The sequence below is a fragment of the Andrena cerasifolii genome, chromosome 6 (genome assembly GCF_050908995.1).
Source record: "Andrena cerasifolii isolate SP2316 chromosome 6, iyAndCera1_principal, whole genome shotgun sequence".
Taxonomy (NCBI): Eukaryota; Metazoa; Arthropoda; class Insecta; order Hymenoptera; family Andrenidae; genus Andrena; species Andrena cerasifolii.
Genome location: NC_135123.1, coordinates 5,918,663 through 5,946,445, shown reverse-complemented (window position 1 = coordinate 5,946,445; position 27,783 = coordinate 5,918,663). Strand labels below are relative to the sequence as shown.

Here is a 27,783-nt window from a genome sequence, read left to right as displayed (position 1 = left end):
AGCGTAGCGATTCACCGTAGACCCGCAGAGGAAGAAGCAACGACTCGTTAGCCCCAGCATTCTTGGTATCGATTCCTGCGGCCGACGCGAGGAAAGTTAAATTTCTCAGAGGGACGCCAGGAAACGCGAGCGGAACGGGAGAAGGCCGCGGGCATCTAGCTCGGTCCCTGTTGGCCCACTGCGCGGCGAAACGAGTTCGAAACCCCTTTCGCCGAATAAGAGTTGACGCGAGCTAAGGTCTGGCCGGCTGGAAAAGTTGAAATTATAGAAATTTCGAATTTTCAAGCGGCTGACAGACGACAAGGCGGCTCGCGCGCGGCGAGGAAAGAAGCCGGACCCCGCTGGGGATCGCCGACGGTCGCGGTTTCTCCCCAACTTCACGGAACTTGGCCGAGGGGAGCCAGGAACAGGAGGACAACAACGGGATCAAAAATTGTTTCCCCGATAGGCGTGGGACCCTTCGTAACGCGATTTTCAGCATCGTTGGCAGGCTCGATAGCTTGGTCGGTGGCTTCAGCGGGTAGTTCCGTTTCTAGGGACCTGTTCGGAGATGTGTAAGTGAAATGTTTGGAAGAGAAGCAGGCTTGGGTAACTGATGGGACAACAGGGGAAATTGATGATCCTGCATGGGGAAAAAGAAGTGGAGAATGCTGGGGGGTGATATGCTTGAATATTTGCTAAGTAGGTGTAGATTGACTTGATTGCTTACTACCTTAAAAGTTTAAAAAAAATTAAATAGTTTGTTGTAAGTCTTACCACCCTGATTTGTTCCTTTAGATATACACATACCATATGCAAAGTTTGAACGATAGATTATTATGTTTAGGGGTAGCTCGGATGATGGATATTATGAAAATTCAACATGTAATGGCCGTATTTTAATTTATACATTTAGATTTACATTTATATTTGATAAATTGTTAAATTTTCTGTTCGCAGAGGCATCGGACAGTGTCTGTTTCCTGCTGTCAGGGACTGCTGATACTTATCTGTCCCACACTAATTTACCTAATTATACGACAGATGGCGCACAATGATACCTTTTCTCAGAGACACTATAATAAGAGTCTGGACACGAGCCACTGTCCGCCATGTTTGATCGAAATCGCACGAGAAAGAAAGAGATATAGGCCGGTATTCATAGTCACTACTTATTCTTAAGCAAATGCTTAAGCATTCGGCATCCTTTACCAGCTACTAGGTTAGTAGAAGATGCCGGCTTAAGCATTTGCTTAAGAATAAGTAGTGACTATGAAAACCGGCCATACACCATTTCACTCTTAACCTCTCTCAACAACTCTTACGTTTATGGCGGTATTTTACTTCTGTTTACTTCACGAAAATATGTATACACATAGGTATATCAAGAAATTCTAATTACGATTGATTCATACAAAATGATTGGATGTACAGCACCCTTTTGTAATAACACCTCAGAAAAGGGTTATATTTTGAGAGTTTTCTCCCAAATATCCCGAACGTCGAGCTTTATGGCTGAAAAATATTCTTTACAAAAATGGCCGAAAAAGGTTATGTTATGAATATATATATATACATTATTTTTTACTACCCAAAAGCACATATTCAGATTAATAGATAGTAAAATACCGCCATAAACGTAAGAGTTATTAAGAGTGGTTACGAGTGAAATGGTGTATATCTGTTTCTCTCTCGCAGGATTTCGATCAAAAATGGCGGCCTATTCAAAAACTGGCCTCCTCGTGTCCAGACTCTTATTACAGTGTCTCTACCTTTTCTCTGTTTTTATTTTTCTTAATAAACAAATAAATGCATTTGCAGGGTCTTTCATGTCTCTCCGTATAATTATCATGTACATTGGAAATTTCACTATCATTCAGCTACCCCTCAAATATATAATTGTGCTCCCATTTTGCTCGATTTTATTTTCTATAAAAACGAACAAATTGAGATGGTAAGAAGATCATATTTTCATAGTTGAAAAACAAGCTCCACCCTATTGCTTACTGTTATCGATAAGAATTCTAATCGCAGCTAACGAGCTGTCGAATTAAGATTCTGAAATGTGCAGCAGAAGTTTTAAGCGCGAAATTTAAACGAGAAATGTCTGAGTGTAAATATTTCAGGCGGATTGCCACGCGATTGGGGACACAAGCAATTAAAGATGTATTAGATTTGACTTTGGATTAACAAGGTTAAAAATCGATATAGTCAATTGAGGAGTAGATTATTAAAATACTCGTGGATGCACACAAAGCAGCCGCGCGCCTTTTCACTGAAGCACAATTCCGTGGCATTCTCCATCTTCCCCTGCTGACGTCTATGATATTAACGATCCCTCGCGTCGCAGGGGTAAGTAATAAATTATTGCTCGTATAAACAACTCGTATAACCGACGCGCCAGGCATGTCAGCACGGAAATTTGCCACCGTGACGGCACGCGACGTTCTACACAAAGAGACTCTTGCACTACGATCCATAGACGCTGTGGTTTTCTGGCGAACTATTCCATAATGCCTCCTCATCTCCATTTCTCGCATAATTCAAGATACCCTCAAGCTTAAACCTTCGCCCTTAAGTGGCCGAGTGACGATCATTTCACAGTGGTCTATCCAATAAATATTGCATTACTGGCACACTAGTCTCAGAAATGTAGTATCGGAATGATAGTCCGTTTAGTTTTAAGGGATGAATGGACGTTGAGAAGCACTGGTGCTGCAGGCCCGCCGGGAAAAACCCAACGGCGTGCACGAGGCCCAGCGACGCGCTAGGGTTTCGAGGGCTTTTCCTATGACCATATTTGGTCATGAGAGCGAATAAAGAAAGTGTGCGTGGTGGAGGGGATAGCGTCCTTTTGGAGAAAACGCTTTCCGAGGGGACGCGCGGAAAGACAGAGTGGTTGCGACAAGCAAGTGTGCTGTCTCGCGTCGTGTCGTATAGTGTTGTAATAATAGCTTTAGTTCCTTTTAATTCTAAGATCTTTTCTGTATTATATTTTCTATTTGTGTTACTGTAAATATACTTTTAGTACAACTTATAAACTCACAGAAATATAATTTCTAATCGTGGCCTCAATTATCTTCACTCTGGGTTACACCAAATATCCGGTGGGACTTCTGGATTCTAAGCTTCTCCTCCTCCGTTTTCAGAAGCTTCTTAATTCCAATGTTCCTCTTATAAATTCTCAGAATCCCAATCCGTAAATGGTCCTTGAGATTCCCAATCCCGTGGTCAATCACGCCCGAATTATCCGCAACCACCCCGCAAATAGCCTTCTTAACATTCCCAGCGCTTCCAACCGTCACTGTCAATTATTCCTCGCTTTATTAGGCACCTTTAACATCCCCGATTCCCTCATTAGCCGCTCTCGCGAATCCCCGCGGATAGGCCCTCGAAATCCATTCAACACGGTTCAACAATCGCTTCATCAAAGGAATATTGTTCCCCCGGTAACGTTTGCATCGCACACAACGGCCAGATGCCTGTGCACGATTCTTTCACGTGTCAACAGGAAGGGTGGAGGGCTGGTCGGGGGTCGAGGCGTAACGACACCGTGGCACGCGAGTGTAATTAAAAATTACAGGGTCCGATACGAACCGTGGCTACGGGGTCAATGCCGATGCACACAGCGCACACGTGTGTGCGCCCCGCGTGCACCTCTGTCACGTATTCTTGCGCAACCACCCTTTATTGCCGCGATATCGACGCAATTAAACACATTCATCCCGCGATTCTCACCCCCGACACGCTGTTACATCCCCCCCCCCCTTTGTGATCGGTTTTCCCTATTGCCCTCGTTCCCTTTGAAGGTGCGGCAGAAAACCAACCCCTTTCGTTGGGATAACAGTTGGATATATTTGTGCAATATTTATTTCGGAGGAATAATCACAGAGAGACAGACGTTCGAACGAAATATTTACGAAAGCTTACGTGAACTCGATACCGTTGCAATGCAATGGTTAACTGAAGGGTCCTAGTAAAAAACACTGTACCCAAGTGCCAAAAATCAAAGTTTGGAGAGTAAAAAAAAATTCCCAGACTTTAAATTATTTACGAAATTTCATTGACTTTCGTTGCTAAATACGCTTAAGTGTACAATGACCAAAATGAAACACAAAATTTTCTACTCTTTTGCATTAATGTAGTTCAAATTTATGAAAAAAGAATTGTGTTTGTAGAAAACCCTGTATGTGCCAACTATTGTAGAGAAAACTGAATTCTTTTTTAATTTTGCCACTCACAGTGTTTTCTACAAGGACTCTTCAATTATGCCCACGCGTACCTCGCGATTACGAGTGGCTATATTCACGTCTGCGAAAGGTGGTTCTAATTGTTGCGACTAAGAATTTAGAGTAACTGTGTAACTTCCTAGATGCAGCAACAATTTACTGTACAGAGGGAAGATAAAGCGTGCTTCGTCCGTGTGCTTTCAGTGACCTAACAAACGGTGCAGCGACGCAGGGGACACAATTACAAGGGTCGAATGCGAAATTATTAGAAGTTGGGGGATGAAATGCCGTGCTTATGGTCGGCGGGATCTCAGCAATGTACATATTCATATGTAGGTAAACAAGTGCGCGAAACGAAACGCATTGTGCGATAGAGCAGCCAAGTAATTTGCAATAGGGATGTTGACTCTGCTTTAGGGGCTAGTTTCGAAGCCAGAAATCCCGACTATTCCGCGTTCAGCCTGCTACACGCGCGTTGCCAGCCTGTTTCCAGCGGATTTCCATGTTTCAATAAAAATCGTTTTCCCCTCGAGTGATATCTTTTTGCAGGCAAACATTTGATTGAAGCGTACACGAATGTCTTCTACACATTAATCGATATTCCGTTGTTTATACATTTCGAATATGAAATGTATCGCATGAAAAAAAAAAGTCAATCAACCGTTTCACAGTCGAAAACACCGAGCCGGGCGCGCGGGCATTCGAAAAATACCTGGCAACGTATTACGTATTCGGTAAACCTGCGATTCAATTATTCGAGGGAATTTCAGTTGCCGAGGAAACACGCTTACGCGTTTAACTTCCACGGGCGTTTAATGATATCTGATGTTCGACGTTCTACCGTCATTCGATATTGCCGATACGCTGTTTCGATGTAGATACATTTTTCCACCATTACTCGGAGAATTTACATTTAAATGTACCCCGGTCCCCGGCTGCTGATTAAAACCTTAATTTCCCCTGTTTTATCTTCAATTTCGATCCGCGTCGCAGATGGACTGTAATTGAATCACGATGATCGCTTGATTCCTAAAAATTACTTTAATCTCGAACGGCTTTATATAAACCCGACGTTTGCACGTGCTTCTATTTGCTCCTATTGTGATTACAATAACATGTAACGATACATTCAAAATACTATCACGTTAAAACAGCTGGGGGCCATATTGCCTACCTCGACCAGCATCGCGTGCGATATTAAAACACTCGCGCCATAAAAAAAGAGGCAAACAAAGAAGAACTCCATTCGAAAAATAGTCCATCAATTTCCTCCACATTCTAGAACTCGATAGGGGAGACCCGGGCAAAGTGAACCTCGGGGTGAAATGAGCTTTCTTAATTTATTCTTTAACAATAGAATATATTTACAAATTTTTGTGACGTAATAAATGTGTGTAGTACCACAATGATAATTATGCACATTCAGATATCGAAAAATTCATTTAAAAAATTAAAAATGAAGTTTTAGAGACTTCCAACGGGGATGATGACCGCAACTTTTTCCCACCCGTGACGCCACCAGCGCACGTGTAAAACATTCTGTAACTACCCACTTCATACATTCCGCAAATGAAAAATTCGCGCGCAAATCATTGCGCACATGCGCACTCGTGCAAAACCACAGTACATGCGCTCGTGGCGCCACCTGCGCCGAGCTTTGCGACATCTTCCCCACTGGGTTTCTTTTCAATTTAGCTTTTTGGATAAATGAGACTTAAATGTGTTATTTTAACTCCATTTTTTTTCTGCGTGCTTATAACAAGCTTATAAACATACATGTGCACGCGTTTGAGAAACCATTAATCCTAACATTATTAAATAATTCATTTTCCACTGAGTACCATATTCGGGGTAAACTGAGCTGCAAATGGCTGCTAAGAACCAATGCGCAAGCGATGTGCGCAATATCCTAACCTGTCAGCTGGCTAGAAAGCCACGCGGCGTGGTGGAACAGAAACTAACCTAAAAAAAATGAAAAATCTGCCACAGTTTTTGACAACCACGGTGCAAAAAGCCAGAAGCTGCCGTGCTACACACGTCATTCCAGCGCAAGGGGTTAATATTTACCTGTATCCTTAATTAAAGATCCTATTTTGTTGCACCTCACTTTACCCCGAATAGGAGTTCGCTTTACCCCATGTATGTTATCCTAACCAAGACCTAACCCAGACCTCTTGCATCATTTCTTTCAAGTTGAATTTTAATATACTCTAAGTTTATTTTAAGTATTGCCATTCGTCATTTACCAATAGTAATGTTTTAATTATATTATAAATCTATTTCCAAACATTTTTATAGAAAGGGAAAAAATTTTATTCGACTTCAAACTTTTTCCACTCCACTTTGCCCCGGTCTCCCATACCGTTCATGCAACAATTTTTGACACGCGTTCCCTTGCACACGAGTAAACGCGACACCAATGTCCACTTATTTAACGAGCGAGATAAGGGAGGTCGCTTAGGGGTTGCCTCGCTAATAACGCTGCGAAGTCCAGAAGCGCTTCTAAACGGTTGTTTTCGAGCGCACATCCGCGCCCGGCGTGGCCAGCACGCTCGACGATTTATAGTACCGCGTGAGCGTATCGCATTCGGGGCGGTCGCTGTTCATCAAGCGACGCAACATTAACTCGATATTTATAACGACGCCGGAGCCCCCGCGACGGGGGAATTTCATTTCCGAACGGCGTCTGCCCTCTTAGCCCACCATCCCCGATATAATTGCATAATTAGCACCGTCCGTCCGCCGTTCTCCGGGGGGTTGTCGGAGCCTGCGCACGGGGGGAGGGTGGACGGCCTAGCGCGAAAGAGGGCGGTAGAGCGGGGGCGAGTGGCAGGGTAATGGAATAACGGTGGCCAGATGGAATGATTACTTTCTTATCACCCGAAGGCAGGTAGACTATTATGGCATTCATCAGCCGCTACCTGAGGAAGTCGGAAAAGAGCGCGCGAGAGAGAGAGAGAGAGAGGGAGAGAAAGAGGGGCGGGTCCGAGGTAAGAGGGTGAAAGTCGGTAGATAACGGGAGAAAGGGTGATAACTGGAGAGCCTTACCCGGTGTATAACCAGTTACGAAGCACCCGAACGGCGGGGGTGTAACAACCCCATTATTGAAACTTCAGGCGCGGAGCAATCATTCTGCAATTAGCAAAAGTGATTAAGTGTAGAAGCTAACACGGCCGCGGCCCTCTCTTCTTCTTCGTTGCTCGCCCCCTACCCCCTCCGCGACCCAACGTTCGTGCAACGAGCTTGTAGCTGCAACGGCGGTCGTTGTTGATCCCACTTGCGGGTCGCCTTCCACCCTTCCCGCTTGATAGTTTCCCTTCTGCGGTCCGCTTCAGCGACACCTGTTTTAATTATCCGCCTGTCCTCCTCTCGCGGGACTCCATCCAGGGGGTGCCTAATAATTCGTAATGAGCGGACAGCGCGGAGATAAAGGGTAAGTGGATACACACCGGGGGGGCCCTCTCCCCTGGCTCCACTCGCCCTCGTTAACCGACGTAATTGCAGGTTACCTCGCGCCAGGAATAATTGTCGGCGATTTTTTTCCCCTCACCTCCTCCGTCGCGAGGAGCGAGCTTCGTCCTCTGTCCACCTCTTCCCTCCGCAAACCCGCCGGGCTCCTCTCGATTAGGAGGGCTCTCGAGACGGCGACGGGATTAATCGAGAGTGGATTAGATCTGCCGAGATTTTTCTCCGTGGAAACAATTAATCGACGGATGGAGGAGTGGAGAAATCCGGAAGGGCTCTGTTCTCAATGGGGGGCGAGTGGCGAAGATTGCGACTTCGGAAGCTTCTGGGAAGCTCGAAGACGCGAGGCAGTGCGAGTCTCCTTGATTCGCGAAGAATCGTAGTAAAGCGAAGTTGGAATCTCCCCGTCGATCTCGCGATCTCACCCCCCCCCCCCGAGCCCTCTAGATCATCCCGCAACGTCGACTCGAGGGGGTGCCAAAATCGTCACGTGCACCCCCGCCAGGCGAAGGACCAGGGGTCCACTGGCATCGCAACAGCGCCCAGCCAAGTCCAATTAAGATGTTTTTCAATGGGCGGGCTCGAGCCCGCAGACATCGACGTACCCGGGCGTCGCGACGCCTCGGCCTACCGACGACTGAATTCATATGCATACATGAATACATTTCGCACCGTCCCAATCAACTATCCTCCTTCCAGAGCCGAGGATCTTTTGTCCGTGGGCAGATGGGGGTGTAGTTTTTTAGAGGCTGGAAAATCTACACACTAATGAAGGTTCCACCCCCACCCTCGATCCACCAGACTGTAATTAGGGTTTTCCTCCGAGGGATCTCGCTGTTTTTTCTCTCCCGTTCAGGCCGCTCGGAAATGTTGCCACTCATCGTGGCTTGGGTGGAGGTGGTTGACGGTGCGACACCCTTGATGGATGGGAACATTTATACGTTCGTGTCATCGCTGTGCGGTCGGGATTGGGCGATGACGCAGGTCGAGCAGGAATAATAGGTGGAGCGCTCGCTGGGAGAGAGGCCTCGTGACGCTCTCGGTATACTTAGTCCAGTGAAATTGGAGACAGTTTCGTGAGAGTAATGCCTGGCTCGCGAGGCACGTCGAGTAGATGGTAATTGTACGGTTTAAAACTTTCCTTCCCTACTGTTATTAGATATTCCTGGAATCCTCGAATCACCCTCAACCTTTCAGCGCGCCGTTCCCGTTCACCCTGTTTCTTTCGATGGCTGACAGCCTTGATACTTGTACGTAACTCGCGTGTAAGTTTGGAAGCGATGGGTGGGGGTAGCAGGGCTTGAATTACTGCCAGGGCGAATCGACGCGATTATTTTCGTTCGCGATTCATGGGCATTCCAGAAAATTGGAATTCTTTCGCCGCCAAGTTAGTTCAATGTGAAACGAAATTACGGCCAATTAGTGAGTTACCAATGTACGGTATGTTTAGTGCGCCGATCGCCATGAATATTTTAGCTGCAATTTACAGCAGCGTTTGCCAAGCGAACGGGGAATGGTTAAGCTCTATTTTCGTGTATATTCGTCTATAATATACATGAATATGATAGATCCATAACACAATACCTCGAACCTTTCTATTTGCTTTCAAAATCGAGCCCTATCGATAACCAGACAGCAGGCAATATCGCCGTGAATGAGACAGCACCGAATAACCCCCGAGAAAGAAAATACTTTTCTTAAAGCAGATAAAACCTGCTGGAGCTCTTCCCTCGATATCGACGCCAGGGAGATTCGTACGAGTCTCCTAAATAAACACGAAAATTCATCGAACGTGCAGCCACCGAAAACCCGCGACGCACTATGGAGCAAAAACTATTTTCAAATTTGCTCAATCAACAAACTCCCATGACTGCTAAAGCTCATCAAATGTCGATGAAACAAGACCATTTGAAAGTTTGAACTTTCTACTCTTCGATGCTTTAAGGGGTCGCGCTCAGTCAGGAGGCCGAAAAAAAGGGTGGTCTTTGGAAATTTTTTACTCGAAAGCTATAACACATTACTCAAAAAATCTTTTTTCCTTTTAAGGAATGCATCTAGTACCGTGCATCGTAATTTTTTCATTTAAAAATATGTAGTAATAACTAAGTTATTATCCATCACTCGAAGGTTCTCTAAAAATAAAGGCTTCTGCGGTGACCACTGCTGCTCGAAAGTCGAGCATCTAAAATAACAAATTCAAAAGAATTTACTTATTATATTATATTATCTAGTATTTGAACGAAGGATTTTTTTATCCGATGCTTAGTTTTCTTTTAATTGACGAAAATCAGGCATGATTTATGATAAAAACTGAAACTTTTACTTTAAACATCAGCCATTTTTTCCCAAATCAGTATTTCGGAAAATCCTTCGTTCAAGTACTAGATAATATAATATAATAAGTAAATTCTTTTGAATTTTTTATTTCAGATGATCGACTTTCGAGCAGCAGTGGTCACCGCAAAAACTTTTTCTTTTAGAGAAGCTTCGCGTGATGGAAAATAACTTAGTTATTGCTAAATATTTTTAAATAAAAAAATTACGATGCACGGTACTAGATGCAATGCTTAAAAGTAAAAAAGATTTTTTGAGAAATGTGTTATAGCTTTTGAGTAAAAAATTTCCAAAGACCACCCTTTTTTCGACCTCCTGACTGAGCATGACCCCTTAAACTACTTTTATTGAAATGGGATTCCAGGGGTAAAATCCGCCCTTAAAGAGAAGGATGCCAAAGTGTAAAAATTTCTTAATGTTTATCAAGTGCTACAGAGTGCAAAGAATAGTTTCGGAAAGTATGACCAATTGTTTTTAAGATAAGTCAAACCTCATCGAAAAAGGATGGTTCTTAACAATGGTACAGCCATTTAAAGAAAACCTGTTCAAATTGTTCTACGTGTATGTCTTATCTTTTCATTTTATACGATTAGGACGTTTTTGGGACGGGCGATTCGGTCAACCAAAAGGTTACAAGAAGTTATCTTCTTTTTCCTATGCAAAAATACTTCAAGTTATTTTCAATACCGAAGTTATTTTTACAAAAAGAAGGATTTCCGAAAATTACTATTTCTGACCCCTTCTGAAATGGAAAATTTCATTCTAGACCTTCAAGAGGAGCCCCTGAGGAAGAAAAATTGCCCTACCACTTTCCCGAAAAGCTAATTTTTGGGAAAGTGGTCAAATCTAACTTCGACCCCTATTATCTCATATTTACACTCTTTTATGACAATTTTCCCTTCGTTTTTTGCGTAAATAATAAGGATATATTTGTTCCAAGGTATTCTTACAGATCCCGCATGAATTTTTCGTTCCCAGAAGTGAGCCAAGAGTAGCCTTTTTCAGATATCCGCCATTTTACCCCTTCAACTTCCCCAGTAGCAGCCAATTTTCGTTTTATGCAAAAACTAAACCCTTATTCTTTAAAATGCGAGTAGAAAGATCACTTAGTATAACCAAAAAATTTTTGCTACAAAGAATGAAAATGGAACATTATCAAAAACCCATATGTTCGAAATGGACAGTGGTAACAAAGTGTAATTTAGCAAAATTCAAACACGTATCTGGTTCGCTTAATTTTCATTTAAAAGAACAACGAAACGACAAAATAAATGATATTCTTAACTTCCGATGATTTACCAATAACAGTCCGCAATCGAACTCCTATCATTTTCCTAGCAGAAGAGATCCGTATAAAAAGCAGGCTGGCGCGAAGGGTGCAAGAAGGTATGATACAAGAAACAAAGGTCCGTGCCTCGAAGGTATCACAATGCAGCGCATTCGTCCCTTATCTGTAATTCTCATTTTTACATGTCAGAATCGAGCCATGTCGGGCAGAAAGCGAGCGAGCGGGGGAGGGGGCGGGGGCGACGAGGAAACAGCGAAAGAGGGGGAGGTCGGAAATGCGCCGTGGCATTCCGGAAACGCACGCGGAATGTATGCAAATACGATGGAGGAAGGATTACTTACGTTAAAGCATGGAAAGCTGAGAGGACCTATTTCCATAAAACTCCCCCGATCCCTTCCGGATCAATCTCGATATGCATGAAATATTCAAAAACAAAATGATTACAGCTTAAGAGGCGGCGATGCACGGCGGAAGTATCGGAGCGGACGCGGAACAAAAATAACGAGCGGGGGGAGGTCGCCGTGGCTGGCGAAAGCGAGACGCGAAACAAAAGCATGAATATAAGATGGTTAAAAGCTCCCACGGGCAGGAAAATATTTTCTGGGATAACAGTTTTACGGGTGTGTCAACCTGACTCCGCGATACTGATTTAACGTGCCACGTCCAGTGATACCTACGATCGCGATTAAACGAATGAGATCCGCCCCTCGATCGGCGAAATATTCTAGAATTCAAGGGGGTGGCGAATGATTCGCGAAATAATTTTTTCACGAATTGGAAATAAAGAGCCGCGGGAGGAAAGAGCGTGCGATATGTTTCCAATCGCAGATATTTCCGATCGTAGAGTATCTTTAATTATAATAATAATAAATGGAAGCTGGGGCAGATCTAATTTCACGCGACCAGTCGCTGCTTTAATTAAATTATCCCACCAGCTAATAATAAATTTCTCGCCGCCTGCCTTTCTTTTTTCGCTCATTAATATCCGCCGATTAATTTGTTTTGGCAGCCAGCCTCGGCTGATACAAAACAGCGATCTCAAGGGGGTTGGAGACCCCGCTGTGAAAAAGAGATAACCGATCGATCGACGAGTCCCACGATTCGGGAAAGTCCTTCGACCCTTCCCACCCCCCTTCCTAGTCCCTCTCCAGGAACCAGAAGCTCGTTGGCCGGCTGCGACACTTTTCGTGTTCTCACGGAGTCGATAAATCTCCTTCTCCCTCGCCCCCGTGAAAACGAGAGTTTCCAATGGAATCGTGGAGGCATCGGTGGTGCGCGCGATAGATGCACGGTCTGATGAGAAAAATTTTGTTTAACGCCGCGAAATATTCGTGGCTCGTTCCGAACTCACAAGGGGGAGGACACCATGTTGGTAGACACCGATTTTGATGAGCCTTGGCACGATGGATCTATGTCGAAAATAAGTAAATAGGTGTCCGAGCGTTTCAGCCAATATAATATTATAATATTATATATATATAGGTATATAAATAATTTATATACCTATAGATTACCTATATAGTATTATATATATATAGGTATATAAATAATTTATATACCTATAGATTACCTATATAGTATTATATATATATATAATATATATATATATATATATATATATATATATATATATATAAATTATTTATTATAATAATGAGTTATATTAGTTACATGATTCTAATTATTATTACAATAAAAAAAACTCCTTCATTATTATAAAAAAATAATGTTAAATAGATTTAATACAAATATATAGTATTTCTGAGTGTTTTAATACAATATAAAATGTACTCTAATTATAAGCGTGGATTAAAAATTAATAATAATATTATACAGGCCTATATTGTATAGGCCTTAATAATATTTATAATAGAGATATTTACATGTAAATTATTACAAATTTAGGGTTTTAGTGGGTAAAAATCCCACACTACCCTGGCACCCGCGGGAGATTCCCTTCTGGAGGCGTAGGGGTGCCTTTTGAAGATGTCTCCACGTTAAAAGAAAACTTAATAATTTTTTTTTAATAAATTATTTTTTTTATAATTTTTTTCGTAACTTGAGGAAATCTGCAAAAGGCACCCCGACTCCTACAAAGGGGAATCTCCCGGGGGCGCCAGAGTAGTGTGGGATTTTGACCCATTAAAACCCCACGGCCTCTATGAAATTTTTAATAATTTCCATGTAATTATCTCTATTATTAAGGCCCATTGGCAGAAACGCTCGGATACCTATTCACTTATTTTCGACATAGACCCATCGTGCCAAGGCTCATCAAAATCGGTGTCTACCAACAGGGTGTCCTCCCGAAAAGTGGGAAATTTTATCGTTCTAAAATGCACCAGTGTTGTTGCAGCAGTATTGAAGTAGAGAGCACTAATTCCATTTCCAATTTTATTATGCAATTACACGGCCGAAGTTTGCCCGGCAGAACCGAGTAGAGTGAGATAAAAGTTGCACTCGTGAAGTTTTAATACAGGTCTGCTGAATTTCGAAACAACCGGTGCACAGTTTGCGTATTTCCTTCGTGTACGCGCATCTAATTTCACCGGTGCCGATTGACCGGTACATTTACATTATCCATGTCCGCACCCTGCGGACGCTTCAGTTTTGCGTAACTGCTGTAACGGCGACGACAAGTGCCGAGGGACGCGCACGGCCGATTACGAGTTTCACCCTCCCGCCTCCCGTTCCTCTCTCCCCACGTATCCGGAGACGCGCGAAAAGTTCCAGGATCATCTGGGCCCGGCGAAATTTTTGAGACTGTCAAGCCACGAAGTTCGGGATAACGCATTCAAAGCCTCCAAGATTTGCAGCGCCTCGGAGACTTTCGAGCTCCCGAGCCCATCACGGTTCGGATAACATTCGAAATAATTTTAAACTTCGCGCTGTTCGGATTCGGCCGGAAACTTTCCGCGAAACTTGTCGAGGACCTCTTAGAACGTGTCCCTGGAACAAAACTCCATCTTAAGAGGGAAATATTTCGCGAGCAAGCTCCGCTGCGCGGCGCGCTAATACTTTAACGGTCATTCCGCGTTTAAAAGCACCATTCACAATCTTCTGCTAACTTCTATCGCGCTGTAACAGAACCGGGAGCTCCATTGGGAGCGCTGAAAGTGCTGCTGTGCTACTCGGAGTGCTCGATGAAATTAGCTTTATATACGCAGGCTCTAATCAATTTTCGTCAATGAAATTTGGTAGGTATCTATTCCAGTCAGACCTGATGAGAATTGCAGGCAGTGTTCTAAACTGAGGAGACTGAGGACGATTCAAGATGTCTCGATTGAACAGGAAGATCATCGTTTTATAGCCTGAATACTCGATAGCGAGTAACAATTCGAAACGACCACGAATATGCTTGATAGGAATAGGGGGGAAGAGTTTGGAAAGTAGTAAGGGAGGGTCACATTCATCCCCCCGGCTTAAAAGACTGGGAAAGCCTTGAAAAATTCTGGAATGGCCAATAAAAAAGTTTCACGGCTACTGAAACTCGTAAGGGAGACCGAGGCTCTTATCTTTCGACGGTTAGATTCGAGATTATGAACGACAGGTAACGGGGGATGGAACGGGGTGCATCGAGGGCTATTCAAGCTCGCGCGAGCAACCCGTGGATTACGTCTCGAGTCTTCGCGCCATTTAGGTTGTCGAGTCTCAAATTAATTACAGCGGTCTAATTAATCAACGTCGTTTCATCGCGCTGGCTCCAATCGAGGGGAGCCCTCCTAAATGACGATATCATTGAACGGCTGATTTTCCATAGCCCTGTACACCAGCTACGCGAATGCTGGCGTAAACTATTCGCTTTGTTCGCTGACTCGATGAATTAACGTTCGCGTAGAAATGCTGTAATTTTATTGTTATCGTAAAAGACGCCATGTCTCTCAACGAAGTGTCCTGGCTATAGAACTTACTGTAACCCGATGTAACTCGAAATACAGCGAGATCTCGACGATTAAAGGCGGTGAAAGTTTTGATAAATTAGATGTCAGTTTGATTGGAGCCGCAGAGTTGAGGCAAATTTTATTTCGAATAACGATTATATTCGACGAAAAATTATCCCAGCCCGATTTATTCGAATAAGAATTCATTCGTTATTCGAGCGAGCTCAGCGACGAATAAATGCGATGAATAAACGGCGTGACGGTGAGGGGAACGCTTCTCGAGATTGGAAGCAGATCATTAGTATGCGACACTAGCGGCCGGTACGCGAACTAGTAGTAATGGCCGACGCAAGTATACAATGTATTGCGGTCTACCAATTTTCACCGCATCGACGAACTGTATGCAGAAATAAATGTTGCATAACAATTTAAGTTTTCATAAAAGAGTGCCAAAAACTGGAGCAACTAAAACTGTTCACATTACATACTTTTATATACTCCAAAATTGTGTCTAAATGTATTGTCAACATTTTTACTGTAAGAAGTAAGTTTGAAATAAACTTTTATACTACTGGATCCATATAAACATATAGTAAAAGGTATACTTGCGTCGTCCATATTTGTTATTAGTGATCCTCTAGGGAGTGATCGGTATAACCGCAGCCATTTCGGAGCAAAACCGGAAATAACATAACCTAAACATTTATCTATCTCTTTCTATCAGTATTTCTCTCTCTCTTTCTGTCAGTATTTCTGTCTCTTTCTTTTTTACAGTTTCTTTCTCTGTCTACTTCCGATTTTGCTTCAAATCGCGGCAACCAATCAGCGACGATACACGTTGGTTCCGATCACTGCCTAGAGGATCACTATTTGTTACGTTACACTAGCGCCACTGTTCCCGCGGTGGTTAGGGATGGAGTGAAAAATCACTAACAGTGATTTATCACAGTGATCGCAGAATCACGATCACGGTCGTGATTTAACTTCTTTCACGACCGTGATCGTGATATTTTTAACTCGAGTGAATTGTTTACTGTCATCGTAATTCCTGATCTTGATTGAATTATTTTTCATAAAATACTTAAATATAGCTTGTGTTACAGTCAGAGCGTGCTAATTCAGAGAATATATACCTAGTATATACATTCATAAATAGTCAATGTGTGCACGCACTGATTTGATTGACTAAAAGTATTCACATATACATTATACTTTTTAACTAAAGTGAATAAATATTCGTTAATTTAAATAGATCAAGAACGATTACATTGGTTCAAAATATACAACTGAGATTCTATAAGCGCAGTGAGGACTTGAGAATGTTTCAAGAGAAATTAGAAATTGGGGTTATGTGACGCGTGCAAAGAGCAGTTATGCTTTCCACCAATCAGATCACGAAAATCACGGATCACTGTGAAAAGTCACCGTGATTGGGAATGAACGTGATCGAATCACTCGTGACTCACAAACCATGGTTCTAGCCAACACTAGCGGTGGTAGATTCCTTCGCCAATAGCAGCCGACCGGGCCAACCATTGATGACAGACTGCTTATGTCTGGTTGTTACAAACAAGGGTACCCGACACAAAACCTTATTTTCGTTTATCATAATGCAGCAGCAATTTGTATTCGACCACCAGGACGACAAATTCAATAGTCTTTAATTAATATGTCAGCAGATTTATGGCCGCTCCGCATTCGGCTCCTCCGATTTCTGACTCGCAGCGCCACAACGCTGATCAACGAAACTGTAGAAGGTCGACGCAGACCACGGAAACAGAGACTAGTTCCGCGAGAGCTCGACTAGCGCGACAGTCGCTAAGAAAAGTCGAGTTTCCCCTCGAACACGTGTAAGTAACGGTCTGACCGCAGCTCTGGCGACACACGTGTGCTTCAGATTCCGTTTTTGTAGCATTTTGTACAGTGCTTGTTAAAGATTACATATAAGTTTATTTTCATACAAAAGGTGCTCTCTTCTCGGTACTGTGAGTCTCCTCGTCGTAATAACGAACGACTACAGATTGCCTCTTTAGCGTCCATCTTTTATTGGTTAATTTATTCCAATGAATTTTTATTTCAATAAATTCTTATTCGATATTTCTGAATAAATGCATTTTATTCGTAACTGTGATTCGAATATTAGTCGAAGCAGAATTTATTCGAATAACGCCCAACTCTGATTGAAGGTTCTGCTCTAAAGAATTCAACATGATTTTCGTATAAATAGATCGTTTTCGGAAGACCCTACTCGTTTCGTCTCGTGCACGAAAAAAAACAAGATGGCGATCGATCGAAAAGGGGGAAAAATTGCGCAGAGAGGCAATTAATTAGTAACGGCCCGAATTACGAGCAATTCGAAAGGCTGTACCCAAACAACGAGCTTTCGAAGCTTACACGTCCCACGCGCGATAACGATATCGGGCCGATTCGAGTTCGCGGGACATGTCGATTTACACACCGTCGCTGTCGCAGTTGTAAATTCGTTAATTAACTAAGGTAATTGCTCTTGTAGCCCCAGTAACGCGTTCGACCCTCCACCGGTTGGGGAACACGCATCATAGAGTTCAATTCGAATGTAAGCAGCTGCTGCATCCCTTGCTCCACTGTGAAAAACAAAATCTCCTGACAATTTGTCAGCTTGGGGAAGAAATTCTAAGCAGGGGGAAGTGGGTACGCGGCTCAGAAGACAGTGATTCCCAACTTGTCAGTCGGGAAATAGTTTCTGGGGGATTTCCACGGTTATTTTTAGCACTTATTTATTTGCATACGGTTACATTGCCATATTCTGTTAATGATGTAACACTGATTTTACATAAATGAAGGGAAGGAAATATTTACCTCACCTTATGTGGGTGGGGGTCGCAGGTTATTTGAATATTATAAAAAGGAATCGCGACTCAGAAAAGGTTGGGAAACAGTGTTCTGCGACAAGAGCTGCGATTTGCAGCCAACGTATGGTGTTACATTCGGATGGACCCCACGACGGTATGTGATCAATCCCAGAGCGTCGTAGATTTTCATCCACAGAAGTTTAAAAATTTCGAGTTGAAAAGTTTCAGTGTTGTGTTCGTGAATTGACTTTTCTATACCACTTTGATTTAAAGAATCTATTACGGTAAGTGCTGCATTGTATTCTCTAGTCTTTACACAGTATTTTGACGTTTCACCCGATTCTTTATCGCGTGTTAAAGTGTAAATATTTAATGTTTAGTAAATTACCTCATTTGGGGCAAAACCAGGTACTCGCCCGTCTTTTAGTCTTAATTCCTTTTTCCTATCACTGGAAGAAAATATTATATTTTCTTCTTTATGATGCTTATAATAGTAAGAGTGTTCGATAAATTATAATACAAGCAAATAATGTAACATTTTATCGAACAGTCGGTTTTAAGTACTAACAACAATTACTCCTCATTGTAGACACATTTAGAAACCAAGAAAAACCAAGTGTGTGATGGTTTAACTTAAATTGTTATTATTTTTTACAAAAGTTTTGAATGAACCAACTAACTTGTACACTATTGCAATAATTCATAATGTACTTTACAATTGAACACGGCAATAGCATCAATTTTCACATAGCACGCAAATTAGCGTACCTACTCGGTTGTTAAATTAATGAATGGATTAAATAAGACATAATTAATATCACATTATTCTATACTGATGAAATATTTCTCTTATAGGAGCCAATTTCTCAGGAGATTACCACCAGCCAAATAGTTTTTTCAAAGAAGGACCCTCATTTGTTGATTCTCCAAGGTCCAATTAAGATTTCTAGCGGTGGCCAAAGTTTACTTTGCCGTCTGGCATTTTGCTAGCAGGAAAAATACATTAAGCACTCGGTTTTGCCCCACTTTCCCCTGCGAAAGCAGATGCTCGCCACACAAGAGACTAGCAGAAGTAAAGAAAGGAGAAACCATCGACGAACCACGCAGCGCAAATTACTCTCAACCAAAATTACGCCCCCACTAAAAGTGAACCGAAGACTTCCCCTTCAACAGCTCGTTGTTTCCCTTCCCTCTCGCATGGCTATAACTGAGAAATCCCTGTTCCCAATATCGTCTACCGATCTTGTATCACTAAATCCGCGGGACACGGCGGAGGATCCGACTAGCCGGTGTCTGCCGTGGAAATTAACAAAGTCTACGTTGCATCCGATGGATGAAATTAGCCGAGTTCGAGGAATATCCGGGTTACATTGTGTCCGATTAATTACGGAAACTTCCGCAGGGAAGACGAACGTCTCGTTCTAACAGCATTGTACTTTTTTCCGCCGCCAGCTGGAAACTTGCGCGACGCCTTTTCTTCCATCTCTGTCCCCCATCAAGATCGAGAAGGGGAGGGTGGGAGGGAGGGAGGGAGGGGGGGGATGCTTCGACGGAAAATTTAGACGCCGTGAAAGAAAATTTACAAGGGCCGCGTCGGAAGTTCCGCTGGGAAATATTGATCGAGTCAAATGGGGTGGCCGGCGGGGGAGGGTGGGGGCAACCAAAATGGCTCGAGTGAATTATTAATTAATAGAGCGATGCTAAGAAACGCGGCAACTTGGCGGGATAAAGGGAAATATAAGGCGCGGACCGGAGGGGGGGGGGAATGCAGTTCCCTCCGAGTTTCGATGAAGAATAGACTCCACGGACGATTAATCCACCGACGGATCGCGCCGGCTCGCGCCTGCCTCCGTCTCTATATTGAATTCTTCGGCCTCGAAATTCTCGCGCAACTTTTATCAACTTCCAAATGACGCTGGATCACGAACAAAACGGAAATTGAAGAACAGTGATCTGATACCCGAGCCCGAGACACCTTAGAATTCTGATTGGGTATCCTCAGCGTTCGCTATGGTGCTCAGGACTAAGTAGGAAATACAATCCCGGGATCTTGAGATCCCGGCTGTTTTTTTTCTTTGGATTAAAGAAATTACGAGATTCGATACGGCTAATCTCGAGAATTTCGGGATTTTTTAAAAATGATAATTACTTTGTGAACAACTGGAAAATATAAGAATAAACAGAATAAACAAAGGCATAGTCATTTCGTAATAGTAAGGGCAATAAAAATAATAATGGTCTATTTGAATAGTAATGTTAAGTCGCATATAACTAACTAAACTATATTTATTTATTAACAAGCATAAAAAAAGAGGGGAGTCTCTTTGAGGATGGTGGAACCCGTGGATATCTTCTAGAACAGGGGTGTGCAACTAGCGGCTCGCGAGCCGCAGTGGCTCCTTCTCCTCTTCGCCTGCTCCGTAGAGCCGTAAGGCAGTGTTGCCAACTCAGATTTTCGAAAATGGGGAGGCGGAACAGTGGCGTCACCGTTTACATACTGGCCTCGAAATTCCAACCATTTTTTCCCAGGAATCGCGAGGAAATCGGCTTGCCCGCTAATCCCCGCGAAACGAGCCGTGGTAGCGAGCGCGCGGAGGCGTTCTCTCCGCCGGGCATCGCCAGTTTCCATCGTTATTCCGGCCGACCACGAAATTACACTGGAGGGTGGAAATATTTCGGCGGTCGAACGAGAATCGCAAGGACACGGGCGTCGACACGCGAAGGGATTCTGGGATGACGGCCCACCGTCGAGGGGCAGGGGGGGTGGAGGTGGGGTGGGGTGGGGGGGAGAGAAGCTCCGTCGGCGCGAAGATTAAATGAAATTATTTAAATGCCGTAATTTCACATCCTGCACAGCCAGCGGCCGGACGATGGCCGGTGCTTCGCAGGTGTTGAACATGCATGTATGCATAGAATATGTTTCCGGGAAACCAACTCTCTTGGTGCAGGTTCATCCAGCCAGCTGCTCTGGATTGCGTGCATACGTTACCAGCGACGTACTCGAGAGGGCAAATACGCGGCGCACGGATTTCGAACAAGCTCCAAGAGGACTTTTCTAATTTCCCCCCTACACAAGTTCTATCCCTCTGATTCTGTCTGTTCCCCGCCTCCCTTGGCCAGCACTGCTTTCGAGTACGTGTTCCGCGAGAGGGGAGGCACGAGCAGCCTTCCCGGAGGTTCGGGGAGTGGATAAGTGTAACACCGCGATTCTAAACGCATTTCTCCAATTACGCAGGGTCGTTCGGGGGAATGTGCCACAGTAAACTTGGAAACGCGATATCTCGCAGGTATAAGTAGATACGGGGGAAAAGATAACACCGTATGAAAGTGTAACTAATTCTGTGTATTGGCTAATAAGTAGAGATGTGTAACTTTTATAGTTCTATGAGAAACGCAAAAGTCCTAGAAAGTGGCATATTACCCAAGTGGTAATATGCCACTAATAAGCTAATTGCCGTACAGATCGTGGTGTTAAAGGGTAGCCTGACTTCTCCATACGTTTTAAGGATTGCATTAAGTCTGACTCATGATGTTTAAAACAAGGCCTACGTCCAAGAGGAATCTTCTCGTCGTTATCGATAGCTATTCTTCGTCCGAATGTACGGTATGGTATGCCGCAATCTTTCGAAGCCTGTCTATTGTAGTGCGACCCTCCTTCGCCATTCGAATGGCTTCTTTTAAACTTTCTTTTGACCAAGTAGCACGGTTTGAAGTTCGTACCTAATTCTTGGGCATGGTTCTAATACGTAAAAACAACTCGATGGCATTAAATAGAAAGAGTTATAAAGATATGAGTTTCATTCACAAGTGGCATATTACACCGACAAACATGTGGCATATTACTCCACACGGCCATAAAAAGAAGGATTGTACATACGAAATAGGTGGGCCTTATTACCTGCACTACACGAAACAAATTCCGTTTACAAGGTTTTTAAAAACCTATTAATTTTCGTGTTTGTTGCGTTCATACGTTGTTACAAATATTACAGTTTAATGTCCATACATTTGTATAAAAAAAAAGTTTTCAAAAATATGTAAAAAAAATTTTTTTAAAAATTATAGATCCTTAGGTGGGCCTTACTACCTGCACTTAACTTATAATAGAATAAGAAATCTCCCAACTCTATTAATACCTACACGTTCTACGATTTCAAGATCAACCGCAGGGTCCCACACCTTTGATCCCTCAGAATTGTCCATCCCAGAGCCGCCAACACGCGACAATTCAACGGAACACCCTTCGTTACCATTCTCGGGACGCATTATATTATCCACGCCCCCTCCACCCTCGCGCAAGCTGTTGCTTGCTAATTTTCACGCGTAAGAAAGCGCTGCAATGCGCCGGGAATCTCGCGCCAGAAGCGGAGCAGGTAAAACAACAGCGCCAGAGCGCGGTGGCCCTGGGCCCGCGGAACGAGACCAGCTTTCCCTGCTTTCGTATATATTTTCCGGATGGAAACGGCGCAAGCGACTCTCCCAGCCGAGGCCAGAATTAAAGAAGTGGAATAAACATGCAAATGCCGAGGCCACTTTCCATCTTTATCACTTCGCGCTGAATACGAGCGTGCTGACTTAAGGCTCGCCGCGGCCCCAGCGGAGGAAGGCCCTTTAAGTCGGACGGGAGGGAGCATAACCGGATGAGCAGTGGATTTTTAAATATACCGTCTCCCACGGCATCCCCGAAGGATTTCGCGACGGGGGAGATAACGACGCGACAAATACCGCTTTCGACGAGAATTAAGGATGCATTATCCCGAGATCAGCCACTGCGAACGGTGGAGTCGGAGGCTGGAATTCAGAGTATTATCCCCGCGAAGTATTCTTGATACCTGACCCAATAACGCGCAGATTTCTTTATTTCCGCAGCGAATTATGAGGAAGACGAGGAAATGCAAGCTGGCTGAACCGTGTATATATATCTGTACTACTGAAGCGGGAACAAATTCACCCTTGCCCTTGTTGTTTCTTTTAGCAGCGAAGCCTAGCGTCAAGTGATTCCTGCAAATAGAGGAAGACTGCCTGTATTGGAAGCTCTGGAAGACTCGATTTGCATAGTCAGAAGGGAGAAACTGTGGATAAAATGTCTACGAACTTCTAGCTGCACAGTGACGATGCCTCTCCTTTCGTAATTCGTTCATACGAATTTCACGTGCCTCGTAAAAGCAATGCATTTTTATTTCGCAGCAGGGGGGAGGGATACGGCTGGCTACAAAAACGTTATTGTTCCGTGGAAAGTTTCCCTGGCGGATGAACGTAGTGCCCTGTCGAATTAGATATCCTGCCCCGTTCAGCAGATTCTCGGGACCATTCGGAGGTATTCACCTTATTTCATGCATCCCTGCTACGAATATTCCTCCGCTACTCGAATATTCATTTGCTTCTATTATTCATGGATCCGTCCCACTTTCCCCACTTTTCGAAAACCTTGTTGCATCTCGCACAGGGAAAATAGTGCCTGGCCTACCTCCGAGGGAAACCGATGCGTCGTCTGCAATTCCGAACTGTATACGTAATATCTAGCTTCGTACTTGGACAATGAACGGGATCATAATACATAATTTATTTACTTATTTATTTATAAACGGACCGAAGCCCTCTTTGCATAAATGTTTGCAAAGGAAAAAGAACTTTACCTAATATAACGAAAGATAGACATGCTAAATTACATGGTACACTGGATAAGACGTTATCCGATAATCCTACGTAACTGTGTTTTAAAGGTGTGTGCAGATCCATTAAGGGGTTATGCCTAGTCAGGCGGCCGAAAAGAGGCGAATATTTGTGATTTTTTTTTGAAGAAGCGGAAGCGTATAATTTTACAAAACCTTTTGCGTTTAAAAGAGCAACGTTTAAAGAACATTTGGTAATTTTTTCGTAGAAAAATATTTACGTTTATAATAAAATAACAAGCGACATCCAAGAAGCATTTTTAAAAATTTGGTTTTGCGGTGAGCATTGCCATTCGGAAGCAGATTATCTAAAATCAAAAAACAAAAAAGATTTCGTTAGTATATTAATGTGTCCTCAGGTTAACGGAGAGAATTTTCCGAAATATTAATTTAAAACGAAATGGCGGCTATCTAAAGTTGAAATCTTGATTTTTCGTGCAAAAATCAACTTTAAATAGCCACCATTTTGTTTTAAATTAATATTTCGGAAAATTCTCTCCGTCAACCTGAGGATACATTAATATACTAACGAAATGTTTTTTGTTTTTTGATTTTAGATAATCTGGTTCCGAATGACAGTGCTCACCGCAAAACCAAATTTTTAAAAATGCTTCTTGGATGTCGCTTTTTATTTTATTATAAACGTAAATATTTTTCTACGAAAAAATTACCAAATGTTCTTTAAATGTTACTCTTTTAAGCGGAAAAAGTTTTATAAAAATATACGCTTCCGCTTCTTAAAAAAAAATTCACAAATACTCGCCTCTTTTCGGCCGCCTGACTAGGCATAACCCCTTAAAGAAATCAATACTATTATAGAGAGTACTAGAGTCAGCAATAATTCAATTTAATGGATTAATTAATCCATATGTAGATCTGGATTTAAGTGATTGTAGTCCTGCTCTAGATCTCAATGCGCGTTCAGGTGCGTAGAAATTGATTTGTATAAGAAGAGAGGAACAACCGATATGGTTATTGGTTAAATTAAAAATAAAGAAATGGTCGGATATTCTTCTACGTGCGGCTAATGTTTCGAGGTTGACTGTGTTTAATATTGTAGAGTAATCATGATCGAATATTAACATAGGGTTCTTTAGCTTATATGAACAAAATCTGAGAAATTTATGTTGCACTCTCTCAAGCATGATTTCTGGATTAAAGCGTTTCGGAGACCACATTTTCTTTGTAAAACATGTTACATGGCAAGCCAGACGTTTGCGCTTAGAATTTATGAAACTCCAAAAGGGTTTAATGTTATTAATCCGAACCGATAGCTCACTTTGCGTACGTAATAGTAGTAACAATGTTTAGCAATTCTCTTACATTCGGCTCGCAAGTTGACAAAAGTCAAGTAGTCAGACAGTTGAGAGCTCTTTTTAAAGGCTCTATGAGCCTGTTTCTTTTTACGAACCAGTCCAATTAAGGTGCGAGAAAACCATTTAGGAAAAGCCGAACGGTTATAATAAATTTTAGGAATAAAGTTTTCGATAGCAAAATAAAGGTCGTACAAAAGTTTCGTAGAATCGTCAACGTTAGTATGTGCGAGCAAAACATCCCAACTTCTATAATTTAAGTAGTCAATAATACTACTGTAGTCCCCATGTTTGAACTTATAATATTATACAAAATACGCGTTCATTTCCCTTTCACACGTTCCATCTGGAGCTACAAGAATTTCCCTCCTAGTAATTCGGCGACCCAAGTGCTCCTCGATTTAATCCTCCTCTCTTCATGATACCCGACAAAACCGATGTACATTTGTACATAATTTCCCCGATAACCTATAAGCAGAAGCAGCTGGGTCGTCATTTTTTCGTACCCCAACATTGATGGATACCGATTCGCCCTATCGTAGCTTCTTCTGGAATAATTCATGGATCCAAGGGTGCTCCATAACAATTCTCCTCCGCGATAACTCACAGGTCCGAGGGCACACTTGATTCATCATCGCAGTAAACCGCGCTTAAGATGCGCCGCGATAAATACAATTATTTATCAGCGATGCCATTGACGCAGGCAGCCACGCGGTCAGGTCTCACTCCGTTTGGCGAATTAGTGACATTCCCGAAATTCTGCTGCCGGGAACGGCGTCCGGGGGTGCGCATAGCCTGCATAACTATGCAAATTTCGCCATGGTGACCACTGTCCGGGGCGCTGCGAGATCGATTTCGCGCAAGGGGGCATCGAATCAGGTTTTCCAGAAGGCACGATCCGACGATGATCGTTTCGGATTCCGGATAATCGATGACGAGCGCGCGGCTCGCTGAGACGTCGGACACGTGCAAACCAATTACCTCCTCGATCCCGTGGATCTAATTTTCCGAATTCCCAGGAATTTCAGTTTCCCAAGCATCGACAAAATATCCCACTCGTCGGAATCGTTTCCTCTATCGCCGGGGCAACACCAATGCTCGCCGAAGGAGCTTCATGAACTCTCGCGTTCAGGGTTTAATCAAACGGAAGTCGCGTCAGTTCCTCTCGATAGAGCGGTAATTGTCCCCGTCGTTTAATTAAATTTCAACGACGCAACGAATTTTCCACTTTCTTCGTGCTCGAGCTCACCGGTTCGCTGGGCCACTCGTTCCCGGAATGGGCGCTACATTGTATTAGCCATGTACACAAGCGCGTCTCTTTAAGCTGACGTCTTAATGCCGTCTACTTAGAGGACAGCGGGTCTCTGGTGTAACTTCCTAAAACGCTGGCGAGCAATCGGTAGCGCAGCATTCCGGGCGTTTCGCGAGCGAAAGGGGGAGCGGTACTTCCGAGGCGACTTGGCGGGAAAATATTTGCAAGCTGGAAACAATCTTGTGAACTGCGCGAAGAGGAGCGACGCGGACGTGAAATGTTCTAGATGCGGGGGAGGAACGCAGCGAATGGAAATGACAGTGATGATATAAGAATTGTTCGTGATAAGACGCAATGAAAGTATGGGATTAAGCGTGAGACTTGAAAGCTATAATTGAAGAAGGTAAAACGGAGATGTTGAATATTATTATTATTATTATTATTATTATTATTATTATTATTATTAACGGGAAACCCTTTAGTGTACAGAGATACAAAATTATTACCATTACTACATAGAAAGATAAAAATAAGATAAAACAAATCAATGCAACAAGCTCAGGACAATTAATATGACCGTGAATTACCTTATAGAGGAAGAGCAGATCAGAACAAACTCGACGATACGTTAGAGAGGTAAGCCTTTATCGTCTGTAAGGCAGGACTATAATCATGATCGTAAGATCGCATATATGAGACTCTATATTTCTGTCTAACATTTTTACGCTCCTCTGCTTTAAGGTCACTATCTCGGGCGAAAGGTCTAATGTCGCCATAGCAATGGGACATATAATATCAAATATTCATCACCGCGCCGCCAGCGTAGAAGCGAAATAGAGGCTCTCGCGACCATTGTCAAATGTCACGGAAATGTTAACGTCGAAGGGACATTCCTGTACTTTTCACTCCCCGGAACGGGGCTCCACTTGCCCCGTTCATTTATTCACCATGTAACCCAAACCGATCACCGCTTCCTTCGAAGTTCCGGACGGTCGAATATTTCAAAGGGATCGATCAAATCTTTTAGAATTCTGCTTCTTCCAACACCACTGTACCGGCTGTAACAATTACGGAAGGGATTCTTGCCTAACTGCCCCCAAAGTAACTGGTATTTAAGATTTTTTTTTTGAAGAAACTGTTTGTCAAATTGGATTAAACTCTTTTGGGATATAATGAGGCATCTTTAAACTAGCAGAAAATATTTTTTGTACGTCGATCCTTTTTATTATTTATTAATTATTGTGGAATATTGTCCACCTCTTCGCACCTATCACAGTCATCTGATCGCAAAAAAATAAAGAGAAAAATTGAAAGAGTTATAGCGTTTGAAAGAAAAAGTAAGTTTTTTCCTTAGACAAATTTTTCATATTATTCTTTATATCGACGAAAACAGTATTATAAATAAAAACTAAAATTAAAATTTTAGGTCCAGTTTCAGCGTAAATTATTTAACTTTCAGAATATTTTCTTCTTTTTGCAATCACATGTCTGTGACAGGTGCAACACCTGCCGCCAACATCGTCCAAGAGGTTCACAATA

At 42.9% G+C, this 27,783-nt stretch overlaps 1 protein-coding gene across 3 annotated transcripts in view; it reads right to left on the bottom strand.

Moving 5' to 3' along the window:
- Carpa (Carbonic anhydrase-related protein A) overlaps positions 1-27,783 on the bottom strand; it is a 236,133-nt gene that overhangs the window by 75,080 nt on the left and 133,270 nt on the right. The window lies entirely within an intron of this gene.